The sequence below is a fragment of the Tenrec ecaudatus genome, chromosome 4 (assembly GCF_050624435.1).
Source record: "Tenrec ecaudatus isolate mTenEca1 chromosome 4, mTenEca1.hap1, whole genome shotgun sequence".
Taxonomy (NCBI): Eukaryota; Metazoa; Chordata; class Mammalia; order Afrosoricida; family Tenrecidae; genus Tenrec; species Tenrec ecaudatus.
This window is the reverse complement of record NC_134533.1, coordinates 49702528-49718343: the sequence shown is the minus strand read 5'-3', so window position 1 is coordinate 49718343 and position 15816 is coordinate 49702528. Positions and strand designations below refer to the sequence as shown.

The 15816-nt window shown below is 45.4% G+C and overlaps 1 protein-coding gene and 1 non-coding gene across 2 annotated transcripts in view; both read left to right on the top strand.

The window, feature by feature from the left end:
* Window positions 1-15816, top strand: part of NELL1 (neural EGFL like 1) — a 989599-nt gene that overhangs the window by 576742 nt on the left and 397041 nt on the right. The gene's annotated exons all lie outside the window — the stretch shown is intronic.
* Window positions 6288-6394, top strand: LOC142447468 (U6 spliceosomal RNA). The gene has a single exon (XR_012784167.1). It is a non-coding gene; the product is annotated as a U6 spliceosomal RNA (small nuclear RNA).

Sequence of the window (15816 nt, the reverse complement as noted above, 5' to 3'; positions counted from 1 at the left end):
CTCAAACCAAACGCTCGTGAAACATCACTGGCCTCAGTTCAAGTGCAACTCAGAGTGACCCCATGGGATAGGGTAGAAATGCCCATATGGGTTTCCAGTATGTGTGACTGTTTATGGGAGCAGAAAGCCTCTTCTTTTTCCCATGTTACAGCCTCAGTGTCAATCGCCCTATGAGTTTACTATGAACCACAATTGACTCAGTGGATTGGGTTTCCTAATTCATACAATGAGTTACATCAAAACTCTATGAACTAGAGACATCTCTGTTTTGCAGTTTAAGAAACAAGTTCATAGAGGTTGAGGATTTGTTCAAGTGATAAGTCACATAATCCCAAATCAGATGCAAAACTTCCCTACACCAAAGTCCATGACCTTTCCATTTCAGAGTATATGACATCTCAGAGCAGTTACTGTCCTCTTCCTCTGTCCTGATCCGTATGCACCTGAAGCTATGGGACGTGAACATTAGGGGAGGGATCGCAGCCTATTATCTGATTGAGATGAGTTCTTTCTCAGACATTAATATGAATTGCCTAAAATGGGTTAGTGGGCTAACATGGGAAGTACCCCTGGTTCTTCTGGTACTGCCTCACTGCTGGGAATTGCTATTCTTTCTTTCCCCATGTCAGTTTTGCTGCCTTTTCAAAATCCTCATCACCAAGGGTTTAAGTAGACTTGAATCTTCATTCTCAGAATCCGCAGTCAACTTGAACAGATGAAATTAGTTATGGAATCACTACAAGAATTTACTTGATAGTTAGGTTTATTGTATCAACCTGGCTGATAGGAACATATGCAATTTGATTGGAGGGCAGAGAGATAAATGGCTTGGAAAAGCCCGCCTTTCTCTCTCTTGTTCCCTGGTGAGCAGACCAGTGTGGGGCTGCTTTAGCTAGTTCTCTGCCTCAACTTGTGAGCTACACTACCTGTGAGACAGCCACCCCATGGATTGTGCCACTAGAACTTGAGGTTCCTTCAAGACCTGCTTTGACATGCTGCTTTTGTGTACATTGCTTGAGCTTGAGGCTGCCGGATCCTGTCGTCTTGCATTGCTTGAGTTTGATATCCCATCGGGGCCTGCTTTGCTAAGCTCCTCAGCTGCTGACTCTTGGTGACCTGCCCTGCTCTTTGCTGCCTGTAACCAGACTGCCTGTATTGCCTGAGGGAAGACTCAGCTGTGTTTGCTTCCTTGACCTTGGACCCAGCAACCCTCGTGAGTTGAAGGACTTCTAGTATATTAACATCCACGGAAGTGAGTTGAACTGAGCCCTCTGTACTGCTTTTGTGGACTAATTACCATAGCTGTTATATTCCTTTGTGATTATAGATATAATGAATTGTATATAAGTGTCCTGGTTTTGTCTCTCTAGAGAACTGTCTAGCACAGTACGTCCAGTGATTTTAAGGACAGATTTTTAGGACATTCACTCATAGTGTGACTATGAAAACCAGTGAGAAAGAACCTCGCTTCCTTTTTCATTCTAAAGTTTTCCTACCAGGCACATTTAGTTAATGTTAAAACAAAATGAAATGGAACACAAAACTCAATTAAGTAGGAAATATGAGCAAACATTAGAAGATGGCCCATGGGAGTGCTCAGTGAGGGGAGAATGGCAGTCATTGTGTGCCTGACTGAAGTTTGGGAAAGTCTGGCTGGTTGAAGAATGGGGAAGGCCCTTGAACCTTTTCCAATTAGCCAGGTTTCCCCGTTGGAATTCACTGACATGTAGACAATTGATCTCACCATGGACTCTGTCCTTCAAGTAACATGGGAGTTCAGTGGTGGTCTTGCTTATTCTTTGATCAAATATTTGAGCTGCTGTGAAGAAGTTGAGGCTGGCACTGGGTCCTGAAAAGTAACCCATGTTTAATATGTAAAGTGGTAGAGAGGATATTTCAAATCAGGTACTAACTATGGGGATGGGGCACGTGATAGATTTGAGATACAATGGGAGAGTGGTTTGATCGTGTACTCATTAGCTAATGTCACAATAATGGGATACAAGAAAACCTCTCAAAAGTCCATGGCTTTCTCAGTAAGCACTTGGTCTGAGGGATGGGAGGGTGGCCTGCACAGTTCTGCTCCATGGTGGGAATCCGAGAGCATGTGTCTACACCGTGTGTTCCTCGTCTTTCCTAGAGGAGCAGGCAAGGGAGAGTAGGCTATTTTTATTGCAAAGAAAAAGTTCCAGAGAGAAGGTCCCGACATGATTTTAATTATCTGTGTACACTGTCCCTTTGACTTTCATTGGCCAGAGTAAGTCATGGACCTGAGACCAAAGTCAAAAGGCAAGGAAATGTCTACTTCCTAGAGTGGAATGGATTTTTTAAAAAAGTTACCCAATAAAAGGTGTGGAGATGTAAGAAATGGCAGCTAAATTTACAGTTTAAATAGATAGCTATTTGGAAGAGATAGGTTATGAGAGTAGAGTGCTCATGAATAAGTCTTAGACCCGGTGATTCAAGAGTCGTCATCGTCACGGTGGCCACTCATCAACCAGCTCGTTGGACCTGGCGTTCCCATGTGTAGCAGCGTAGACTTCTGCTCCATGGGGTTGCAAATGACGACTTTGTTTTAGAAATAGATCACCAGCCCTTTCTTCAGAGGAACTTCTGTTTGAACTCAAACCTCCAATGTCTTGGTAAAGTGCTGGTGCATGGCCCATTGTCACCACCCAGGTACAAGATGGTGATAACATATGTTAAATCAATAAATAGATGGCCGTGAGATAAATATGATTTGAATAATGCTATTTGAAAAGAGTTAGAACTCAGGGATCTTAGATTTATTGTGATTAACAATGACTCCCACCATTTGTGTGTTTGTCATACTGTGGTAGCTTGTGTGATACTGGAAGATAGGCTACTCATCTTTCAGAGACTGGCAGGGTCATCCAAAGTGAACAGATTTCAGCAGAGCTTCCTGACTAACAACAGACTGAAAAGAAGGACTAGGTTACCCATTTCAGGATAATTAGCCACTGAAAACCTTATGGATCACATCAAAACATTGTCAGACACTGAAAGCCTAATGAATCATTGTCACAAATAGTGCCAGACGATAAGCCCCTCTAGAAGACAGGTACTCAAAACCTGATGGAGGAAGAGCCACCTTCTCAAAGTGGAGTTGACCATGTGATGTGGAGGTTTTAACCCCTTTGGGACCATCTTTTGCTAATATAACATAACTCAAAATGAGCATAAACAGCTGCATAAACATTCATTAGAACTTGGAATGTTCAAAGTATGAAGCTAGAAAAATCGGAAGCTTTCAGAAATGAAGTGGAACATACAGAAATCAATATCCTAGGCCCTGGCAGCTGAAAGGGCCAAGTGTTGGCGATTTTGAATCAGAAAACCGTATGTTTACGGTGCCTGGAACAACACGTTCACGAGGAATGGTCTCGTGTTTACCATCAAAAAGGGCTTTGGATGATCTACCTTGGAGGCCAGTGCTGTCTTTGATAATATCTATCAGTGTACAAGAAAATCCAGTCAAAATAACTATTTTTCAAATTTATGCCTTCACTACTAAATCTAGTGATGAAGAAATGGAATAATTCTACCAAATTATTTCGTCTGAAATTTATCAAACATGCAATCCAGGTGCATTGACAGCTATTGGCGATTGGAATGCAAACACTGGAAGAAGAGAAAGGAGTTGTAGTTGGGAAATATAGTCTTGGTGTTAGAAATACGTCATGAGATTGCATGATAGCAGTTTCACAGAGTAACGGCTCCTTCACAGAAAATGCCTCGTTTCCACAACACAAAGGCGACTGTACATACTGACTTTCCAGACGGGTTACACGGAACTAAACTGACTGTATCTGCAGGAAGAGACCATAGAGAAGCTTAAAAGCAGCAGCAACAATGAAGCCAGGGGCTGACTATGGAGCAGATTATCAATTGCTGATATGTAAATTTAGGGTAAGGGTGAAAAAATTTAAAACAAATTCACGTGATCCAAAATACAACCTGGAGTCTATCCCACCAGAATTTGAGAACATCCCAAGAAGAGGTTGGATGCATTGGACACTAATCCCAGAGGACCTGATGAGCTGTGGGAGGACAGCATGACCATCCTCCATGAAGAAAGCAAAAGGCCATTAAAAAGACAGGGCAGAAAGTTGAAAGTAAACGTCAGAAGAGACTCTGAAACTTGCTCTTAATCCTAGCATAGCTAAGACACGTGGAAGAAATGATGACGCCAAGATGCGGAATAGAAAACTTCCAAGAGCCGCTCAAAAGGGCAAAGTAAAATAACAAATGTGCAAAGAGAGACCCAAAAACGAACGTACTCAGCAAATCTTAAACTGAAAGAAATCAAGAAAAAGTTCCAGGCTCTTGTTGTTAAATATTGAATGATGCAGGAAGCCTAAGATGGAAAGAATACACAGTTTCTGTGCCGACAAGAACTAGTCAACATTCCACCACTGCAAGAGGTAGCAATGCCGACGAACCAATGGCGCCCAGAGAAATTCAGGCTGCACTGAGGACAGTAGCCGGAGCTACTAGCCGCTCAGTGGGAGTTTGATGAGGGGTATGGGGTTTGTTTGTTTACTCGCTCCTGTGAGCAGTTCTGCTCTGCCCCATCGAGCTGCTGTGAGTCAGACTTGACTTGATGGCAGTGCACTAGACAGACAAACGTATCTGAGGATTAGTCATTATGAAGATGAGGCACTTGCTACAAGTTTCTGTGGAATACATTACAGGTGTCCCTGAGGAATTCTGCGGTTTACCTTTAACGATGGAATACGCCCAAACCCCCCTTGGTGTGTGAACGTGATAGCAACTTTCAGCGTTTCGTGTGGCAACAAGTGTACAGTCCTTCTTGGTTGTTTTCTTGCCATTTCCAGTTTTGGTTGAAATAAAAATAATCCTTCTGACATTAGGACCAAATCAGTATAGTAAACTTTTCTTTACCCGAATGCCTAGACACCATGGGTCTGGGAGTGGAGTTGAAAGATCGACTCAGCAGGTGGTGCTCTGTTTGCTTCCCCAGCAGTATTTGGTGTGCAGTCTGTGTCACCCCATCTGCATTTTATTTTCAATGTAATTACACCATGCAGAACAGAGGTCAGCAGATCGTTTCTATACAATGTCAGAGAGTAGACATTATCGGCCATCGTGTGTCCTTTGCAGTATTTATTGAGTGCCGACATAGCAGGAATGCAGGTGACAGTATATGTAAACAAGCGGCAGTGACTGTGCGCCAAGAAAACTTGATTTACCAAAAGAGATGAAATAAAATAAAGGCAGCAGACTGCATTTAGCCCAAAGCCCTAAAGGCTGGATGTGGCCCGGGCCAGGGCTTTCAGAGTGGTGATGTCGAAGGCATGCATTGCACCACATTGCTTTCGTTCTCCTTATGCAGTCAATCTAACTCAGATTGTAGAATCTCTCATTTATTATCTGGAAAGAAGAGAAAATCTATCATCATTTCCAAAGCTGAGATGATAGTAGAGAAGTTCCTTTTTGTTGTGCAAATCAGTGAGTGCTAATTGGAAAACAAATTTGCAGATGACTGAAACGTGGTCTGATCTAGACTTAGTAATTTGTGCCTGATTCTCTTTGGCAAGCCGCTGCTCAGGATTCACACTGCAGCATTGCCACAGAGCTTCTTTCTTGGCCTCTGACATGATTTCAGAGCAATCTGAAAATGCTTTAAGATCAAGGGTAGACACTTTTCCTTTCTGTGGAAGAGAAATGAGTTGGCAAGTACTGTAGAAATAAATCACCCATCTCTATTTATTTGCAACTTTCTGCTGTTTAGGGTTCAATTTAGAAGGGAATTCCCCCCTCCCCCCCTAGCTAGCAGCACCAATAAAGCTTGAGTCCTTCCATGAGTTCTCTCTTGAGTGCTCCTTGGCTGTGAATTCTGCTTAGCCTTCTGCCTCTAGTGTGCTCGGGTGAAGTAGTGGGTAACCGTTGGGCTGCTAACTGTAAGGTCAGTCGTTCAAAACTCCCAGCTGCTTCTCAGGGAATAGATGGGACTTTCTACTCCCATAAAGAGTTATCATCTCAGATATTCACAGGAACATTTCGATCCTGAGCTATAGGGTCTCTATGAGTCGGCATCAACTTGGTGGCGTTTTGTTTGCATTAAGGTTTCTCTGGACCTGGCCTGTGAGTTTCCCGACTGTGATTCAGTCACCCGATAGCCCTGTTTTAGGGTGTTAGTTTGTGTTTCCAATCTTTGTGAGAAACTTTAATCTGTGGACTTTGCCAGCAAGTGAGCATCTTAAACACTAATAATAATTATCTCCTTAGAAATCTGTGCTTCTGTGCTCACTTCGGCAGCACATATACTAAAATTGGAACAATGCAGAGAAGATTAGCATGGCCCCTGCTCAAGGATGACACGCATATTCGTGAAGCGCTCCATCGTTTTACAAATTTTAGATGAAAAAAGAAAGAAACCTGTGTTTCTGAATCCCAGCCCCTTTCTTTCCAGCTGACCGTCCACGTAATGGGTAAAGTAAGTACTGTGCCAACGAAGCTTCTTGATTGTGTTTACACTTCTGCACACGTCCCCCTCTTCATACGGTGAGGTAAATCTGGTCTCAATCCACAGTCACATCCGTGAGCTACCTCAGTAATGAGAGCAAAATAGTCCTTACCATTGAGAGTCTGCTCTCAGTTGACGTGTGAGAATGAATACTAATTCATCTGTAGGGAGGAAAAACAGAGGAAGAGGCACAGCATGAAATGCCCTTTATTCAGGGGGTATTTCTTGAGAGGAGAGGGTGGCTCCTGTTTATTAATACCTCCTACGGCCTCTGAGGAGTTAGGCGCTTGTCATTTCAGAGAACGGACCGCAGTGTTAGGATGGGAGCCTGCTTCTGATTCTTTGCCCGGCAGGACAGTGTCAGCAGCAGTGGGTACTGGTGTAAGGAAGCAGCTGATGTTGCCCATCTGTCTCTCTTACTGTCACTAAGCGTGCCCATGCCGATGTCTGCATTTTTAGCATATGAGAGACAGCAAATGTCTTCAGCTGATTTCACTGACACTTGCTGCTCTACAGCCTCCTCGTTGTGGCAGCATTTACCTCACCACTTTGGGGGTGAGGTCACGGAAAACTGGAATAAGCCCCAACTTTTCGTGTGATTACTAGAAAATGCGGACCCTTAAATGGTCGTTCTTGTTCCTTTCCTACCTGTGTCCCCAATAGGAGACTGTAGCTTCTGAGTGTACTTGGCTCACCCCATCAAGCTGCTCACTCCGTTTTCATGAGCGCATCAATGGCCTAGGAATTATTGAGACGCTAGACAGACCAACTCATTCCATTCTCGCCACCCCCGTACATCAAAGGGAGAGTGTTCGCATCCCAGTGAGACACATGAGACCACAGAGCCAGAAAGCCAGGCAGCTACTGAGTGGTAGAGCTTGGGTCCAAAGTCCTGCAGTCAGTCCCCAGCGTTTGTGTTTTGAAGGAAATTCCAAACACTGGGGGGACCTCGGCACTTTGCAGTTCATCAGATTCCACCCAGGAGACAGAAACCATCCCAGTTATGTTACTAGAGAGAACTCGATTGTATGAAATACTCAGTATATTTTATCGAATGGGCAAAGTAAAGGAGAATAGTAAGGTATGACAGAGAATGCTTCTGTAGAGAGCAGCTGCCCTCCCGTGGGCTTGGTAAGCAGAGGGAAGAGGTTGGGGTTAGAACCGTGGAGAGGGGTTCTTACCGAGCCCACCCTCACATGGCGGAGGAGGCCCTCTCCGGGACTTGTCTGCGGTTAGCTTGTCATGCTAGCGTCTCTCTGGAGAGCTCCGGTGGTCCCGCAGTGGGCTAAAGCCAACTGAGATGGCGGCAGTTCCCACCCACCTGGTGGCTCCCCAGGAGACAGACAGGCAACCTGCTGATCAAGAGTGCGGCCTACCGAGGACAACCGAGAGGTCAGTTCTGTCAGCATGGACGCCCAAGGCGACAGCAATGTTTCTGAGTCGGAATAAAATGACAGCACAGTGTTGGTCTCTGGATAGCTCAGGAGCAGGAGGCCGCCTGCTGGGACTGGTGATACCTGGTGGGAGGCGTTTGCAGTGAGTCTGGGTCTGCAAATATCAGTAAATCTGGAAACAGCAAGGAAGTGCTGCAATGGGAAGAAGTGGTGGCTTTGGGGTGAAACATCCCTGCCAGGATGGCGCTTCCAAGAGGGAAGCAAGTGAGGATGGAGCCTCTGCTCCCTCCTCCAGCGCCCCTGTGGCAAGAGCCCCGCACTCTGGCTTGAGAGTCTTGGCCTCAGCGCTGCGAAGCTGAGTTGGGTTTGACTCTAAGCGTGATTTACAAACAGGGAAAGCTGCTCAGGCTGTAGATAAACAAAATGTCTGCAGTTGGGGGTGTCACTTGGTTAGACCAGTGCAGAGAAACCCGACAAGCTTTTTCTAAGTATGACCCTGGGTCCCATGGCAGCCTAGGTTCCCTCAGTCAGAGCTGGCTTGGCCCTTTTCCTGGGCCCGTTGCAATGTGCATAGTACGTGGAAGGTACGTACAGAACTGATGTTGACATGCTGACATGATCGTTTTTCCACCTGCTCACAGGACCTGCTAAATAAAACCAAGCTTGAGAATTCGTATCTTACTTGGGATAAAGACTTTTTAAGTAGCTGGCGAATGCTCAAGAGAGCTCCAGTGTATGCAGATGAGTTTCACACAAGATTGAAACAATATCCACACCCCTTCCCCTGATTAGCTGATCATTCATTAAGGAAAGGGAGACTCGATCTGCTGAGAGCCCTGAAAACACAGTGAAACACTGTTGAGGCGGGAAAACACAGGTTGAGGCGTTCATTCCTAATTCACGGATGTTTCCCAGTTGGATACCAGCCACCTGGTCTTCAGCCTACCTATCAAAGGATAATAAACACTGCCAGTGGGATCCACAGCGACCCTGTACCCCTACTTTTCTTCTAATAAAGTCATCAGTATCAGGTCTGTGGTGCCAAGTTGAATGGAATCAGGAAAACAATCAGATAAACTAACAATAACTAAAGGGTGTTAGAGAATATACACGAAGCAGCTTCCTTGATCTGAGACCAAGGAGAAAGCACCCACCTTTCTGTCGATGTGTTAGTCTGGCTAGACAAGAGAAACAAATTCACAGACACGTGTATAAGGATGAGGTTTATATACAAGAGCAATTGGATATTGAGAATACATCCCAACCCAGTCCAATCCAAGCCCGTAAGTCTGATATTAGCTCATAGGTCCGATGCCAATCAATAAAGTCCTCTTCAGAGTTATGAAACATATGCAGTGACTCTGAATGCAGGACGATCCAGTGGCATTGTAAGCATCTCAGCGCTTCCAGGGGTCTCCGTGTGGCTTCTCCAGTTCCCAGGGCTGCATCAGGGTATGTCCATGTGGCTTCTCCTCAGGGATGTCTCACAGGAAGTCTGCAGAGTCTGTCTCCTGCCTCCAAGCAGGAAATACAGGATTTCCCAGATTTCTTTGGAGAAGGCCATGCCCACAGAGGCCTCATTGGCTATGACCCGATTGGCAGATTAGACTCCACCCCTTCACATCAAGTCCAAAGTTGACCCCAGATTAGTAACGACCACAGTCAATGCCCCACTTCTTTTAGAATCAAGGGCAGGAAGAATAGTTGTATATGATTTCCTCAAAGATTGGCCCACAGTGTGTTCTCGGTTTAAAAGTAAAAGAACAGCCCATCGCTGTTGAGTCTGCTCTGGCTCATAGCAACCCTGGGGCTAGAGCAGAATCGCTCCGTGGGGTTTTCCACGGCCGTGACCACACGGGTGCAGACTGCCACATCTTCCTCCCATGGAGGGGCCGGTGTGCTTACACTGCCAACCGTTCAATCAGCAGCCAAGCGCTTTACTCAGGTGACACTGTGCCTCCTTTGCTGGGCTCGTTGCAGGGCAAGGTGGTGTCAGTTGGGTGCACTGGGGAGATGTGTGTTTCTGTACGTGATGTCACTGGTGTTTGAAACACCAGCAGGGTCACATAGAGTAGCGAGTTGAGTAGAGATTCCAGTTGAAGGCAGACTAGTTTCAGAAGAAAGACCTGCAGCCTACTTCCAAACAGGAACCAGCAAGAGGCCCAGGGAGCACCCTCGAATATGGTTGGTGTACTTCTGGCAGATTAGTCCCTGAGATGGCAGAGCCGCCTCAACAAGCATGCAAGGCTGCTTCAAAAACCTCATGGGGAAGTGACACGAAAAGATGGTAGCATTTTCCCATGAACTTGTTAAAGCCCCCCAGGGTTATTGCCGCAGCAGACTCAGCATACCAATGAGCACGCCGATGACACAAGGCACGCGATGTACTCCTCTCTCGTACATGGAGTTGCCAGGAGGCGGTGTCGACTCCATGGCTCTGAGCATCAGTGGCCGTAGAGCAGCAAGGCTCGAGTTCCAATTTGCCAGCAGCCTCAGTCATTGACTGCAGTCTTCTCCTGTGTGAGACGAAGTGTGGTCCTTAATTAGCACCCCGCCTTGCCCCCATCCTTCTTACAGCGCCATCCTACCTCTAATGTGCCTGCACATGTACAACGGCTTTGTTTCACATGACTTTGATTAGTTGCAGCCCTGATTTGTAAAGACATATGGCAGTGTCTCTGAGAAGACACTCACGTGAACCCTCAAAGAGCATCACAAGTGACTTCATTTCATATGTAAGTTAATAAAAGGCAGGCTGGCTAGCCCTACTAATAAGCGGTTTCCGCTGAAGTAAAATCACGTATTTTCTAAATAATGGAGTTTAAAAAAAAATTTTTTTTTTTACTGTTTTTCCTGGCACTGTGTTGACACAATAGCAAAGGCTGAATGGTGTAAGTCAAAATACAGCTTTTCTCTGGCAGATGTAAGGCAGGCTAGAAGGCCAGATTCAGTGTTCAGACAGGGTCATGCCCCCTGTGCAAGCCATAGGGCACAGAGTCAGGCCTTCCTCGGTTCCAGTAGTTCCAGGCATTCTTTGGCTCATAGCAGCAAACCTGCCCTCTCTGTCTTCACATGGCCTCCCCCTTCTGGGACTCAGTCTCTCTCCTCTTGCTTGGAGGACATCAGTCATAATTGGAGAAGAGCCTGCCTGACCCCAGTATGACCTCATGTAAACGTAACCAATTACACGGGCAGAGAGCTTGTGTCCAGATCATTCATATTGGAGGTAAGGGGGATTAGCTCTTGAACATGCAGTTTCAGGAATGAAATTCGACCCAGAGAATTTGCTTCAGAATATACTTCCTGAGATGGGAAGTTTGAAGCTAGCGTGATTTATGAATTTTTCCCCCTCTTATTGGTACAAGATTTTAAATAATATGTTGTTATATGCCATCTAATTGGTTCCAATTCATAGTGATCCTATGTGCAGCCGAACGAAACAGGCCCGGTCCTGCGCCATCTTCACAATTGCTGTCATGTGTGAACGCATTGCTGCAGCCTCTGTGTCAGTCCATCTGACAAAGGTCTTTTTCTCCTTTGCGGAACCTCTACTTTACCAAGCAGGATGTCCTTTTCCAGACTGCTCTGTCCTGATAACGTGCAAAGCAGTGAGAAAGGACGTCTCCCCATCCTCGCTTCTAAGGAGTATTCTGACTGTCCTTCTTGCAAGACCGTTTCGCTTGTTCTTCTGCATCCAGGCTGCTTGGAAACATCCTAGTTCAAATGCATCCACTCTGCAGTCTTCTTCATTCATCGTCCAACTTTCACACACACACGAGGTGATCGAAAATCCCATAACTTGGGACAACTACATCTTAGTCTTTAAAATGATACCCTTGTGCTTTGGTAGATGTGCACTATAAAGGAAATATGTGGGAGTTCCAGCAAGTTGGTGGAGAATGGAAAGACAATGAAAAATTTCCATGAACTCTGAAGTCCCCTTATGGCTGCTAAAACTTCAAATGGCAACTTCAGATAGAACATTTTGATGATGTTTTGTTTTACCATAAATTGTTGCTGATCTTTTAACAGCTAATCACATAAAAATTGCCTTGCCTTAAGCCATTCCAATGGTGGCTTTAGTTCATTCTCCACCCATCCATCTTGAGTGTTTCTGACAGGGTCTCCCAAACCGTTGAAAGAGAAGTTTTTCTATCGCAATGTCCACACCCTAAGGTATTGAGGCAGGTGGATTTTATATCGACTTGACCCTGGGTGAAAGTGACAGGGTGGAGTTCAACATATCAATCAGGTTACAACCTGATGAGGCCTCCTTAGAGGTTGGCCCTTTTATAAAAGCAGCAATGCAAACTTTCCTTCTCGCTCTTGCCCTTCCACTTCCTCCTTCTCTGAACTGTGTTCACCTCTAGGGGTGGCCCCATGTGAGCCACTGAACATGTGAGCCACTGAACATGTGAGTCACCTGCCAAACCCTCTGTGCCCTGGTATGTTCCCACCGACCTTGGACCCATGCAACTCTGCACCCACGAGCCTGTGATCCCCCTGCCTACTCTGCGTGTTCCCACATCATCAGCCTGCAGCTTCATGACAAAAGGCCCTGGCTAGTATGGAACCCAGAGACTTGAGTTGGACGAGTTTGGGATACCGTATTATTATAAAATTATGTCTTGATATCACGTTCTTTCTTATACATACTTGAGTATCACTGGTTTTGTTTCTTTAGACAGCCCTGCCTAACACAGGTATAAGCAGATGACCCAAATATCTTGTGTCCACTCAGGACCTTTTTAGTTTGACTTGAAGACATGCTTGCATTTCTGGCTCCTTCATTTCTTACCCCTTCCTCTGGGCAAGCTGCTTAACTTTCTTGAGGCTCAGTTTTAGTCTGTGAGCTTCAAATTCTACTTTCCACCTCACAGGATTGTTCAAAACCTTAAATATGGTAACAGCCAGATAGCTTTTAGTGCATCGTGTAGCATGTGCTAATTTCCTCTCCTCTACTTTTCATCCAGGACCCCTGAATGTGTAGTAGATTATGTGTTGGGCTGCTAACTGCAAGGTTAGCCTTTCAAAACCACCAGCGGCTCCACAAGAGAACGATGAAGCTTTCTACTCCCATACAGCGTTACTGTCTCAGAAAGCCACAAGAGAGTTGGACCCAATTCTCTATGGCCGCTGTAAGTCAGAACCATCATGGTGGCAGTGAGGATGAGCGTGTCAGTTTCACTCAGCTTGCCCCTCACTGGAGGCGTGCTCGTGGTGCTGAGGGTTAAGCCTTCAGCAGCAGTTGGAATCTGCCTACTCATCCGTGAGGGACCGAGGGGGGTAACTGCTCCCATGAAGATGTGCCGTCTCAGAAGCCCTCGCGGTCAGTTTTGCTCTGTCCTGTGGGACCACCATGAGTTAGAATCAGACCAGCAGCAGCAGGTAAGAGCAGTGGTCCCTTGCTCGTTATTGTTCAAGTAAAATAATTCGTTTTTTAGCCCCTTATCTGGGCTTTGATGAGTATATGAGGGTAAGTTAAGAAGTCTTTTTGGTAACATAGGAATCTCCAGTTAAAAATAATCACAATATAAAGCTATTGTTTCTTGACATATCCTCCCTCTGGTTCTGTCCACTTGTGAAGGTGCTGTTTTCCTCTCGTTAATTCTTCCCCTAAGAGTCCTGCATTCTTTGATTGGCGTCCTCCAGGGACTCAGATCATGTTCTGTGTAAATGCTATTTTAGGTTCGTTTCAACGTTGTTTTAGGTTTGGGGAGGAAAATGAAGTCTGCAGGAGGGCACTATCAGACTGTAGGGTAGACGGGATAAACTTCTCGGTGGACTTCCTATAGAATAGCCCCTGCTACTCTCTCAGTAGGGGAGGGCGTCCATACGTCATGGTGGGAAAAAATATATCTTGGTGTAACTTCCCGGGCCTTTTTCTCAGCAATGCAGGTTTCAGTGTTCTTAAAGTGTCTCTCCAATAAACCCCTAAAATTACCTTGTGCCCTTTCAGAAAATTATCAAGATGACCTGTTTGGGGCCTCATAATCTTCTGAACGAACCCCTTGACCCTAAATGTAAGGTAAAGGCCCAGCAGATCCCATTAAATGCTGCTGTTTTGATTGGACTTACTCTCCACATTGAATTGGTTACAATTTATTCATAAAACTGTATTCAATAGCTTCTCTCTGGCTTAGAAAACTTACGGGAAGATCAGCTCTTTGACCTAGCTGATCTTGGTGGAACTCTTCGATAGCCATTTTTTAAGGCATCCTAGCAAGGTTAACACAAGGTTCTTACTGAGCGAGCTTGTCACTGAGCCATGGTTAAACATGGTCCGCTGCACGAGGCCCCTTTAAAGCGTTGAAAAGCAAGGGCGTTCGTGTGAGACTCAAAGACACCTGACACAAGTCATTGCGTTTGCAGTCCTCTCAGATGCATGTGAAAGTTGAACACTGATTAAGGGAGATTGAAGAAGAATCTATGCATTTGAATTATGCTGGCAAAGAATATTAAAGTACCACAGACTGCCCAAATAATGAACAACTCTGTCGTGGAAGAAGTACCGCTAGAATTACGCTTAGAGCAAGGATGGTGAGATTTGGTTCCAAGTATTTTGGACGCATTCCTGGGAGAGAGCAGGCTCTGGGAATGGGCACCATGCTTGGTAGAGGGACAGCAAAAATGTTGAAGGCCTTCAGCGAGATGGACAGACACTCAGTGGCCTTGACAGTGGGCTCAAACATGAGGATGATTGTGAGGGTGGCGTGGGGCCAGGCTGGGTTTTGTTCTGTGCATAGGGTCGCTGTGAGTTGGAACTGGCTCCTTGTCATCTAACAAGAACAACATGCATGAACTTGAACCTTGATAGCAATGCTTTTGACTTGCCTTGTGCCTGCTAGGTTTCTTAGAGAAGAAACATCTGAAACTGACTCTATCAATTTCCTTAAAAGCAGCTATTGCAAAACTATCAGGAGTTCCTAGAGTTACTTGGCAGGTTGGAGAAACCACTATAGAAAGATACAGGAGCCACAGAGACTCCCAATGACCTGGATGCAGGGAACAAACAGACTAGTCTTCTTGCTGGAGTAGTTGCATAAATCGACCTGCCACTGCTGTTCTCTTCTCTGATCAAAGTTCAAGGGCAGAGAAGGAAAGGTTGGCTGAGCTTAGGTCACGTACTTGCTCTATGGTTTTATGGCTCCTCTGAAAATGATGTTCCATTCCATCAGATTATGTCATAGGAGACATGTTTCTGGATTTACTCTTTTACCCAAACACATAAAACACGTGGCTAAGGAACTGTCAGCCCTTGAAGGACCCCCCCGCCCCCCCCCCCAAGGCTTGTAGGAAGGAAGAATGATGCCAGATGACCGAAGAGCAGCAAATGTCAATGACAGTGAGCCCATACGTGCTCGCACTGCTTATCCCAACAGGTTTTGCAGACTAAATCCATCAGTTCGCAGTCTTTGTATTGGTAAACGGAAGGGTCTTGATTGATTGTAGTTTTTTCTCCTAAGACAGTGCTTTCCATCTCCTGGAATGTCTCATTGCTTGTCTCTGGACCTTCTCCAAGTCTTGTTAAGTCTTTATTGAGCCGTGGCAACCCAAGCCACACAGCATGCTGATGTCGTGTGGTCCACTTCAAGGAGAGGATAATGAGCTTGGCTTTACGTCCAATATCTTTGGTCAACATTAATGGCATTTATTGAAGGATGTTAGGGGTTATTTTTATCACTGAACAGCCAGCAATGCGAGTCTGGTGGATGCTGGGGAAGTCTGGCATTTTCTACTGCAGGGATAGCTGTAAACAATACAGGTGCTTGACACTATTTCGTAAAGGAGGGAGAAATAAACAGAGATGCATATTTCTGTACTCCACCACACTGTTCTCCGAGTGGGGATAGGAATGTGGTAATTAATTGGTTGTCAATTCTTAATTGTCAAATGTTTGCCTTTGGACAA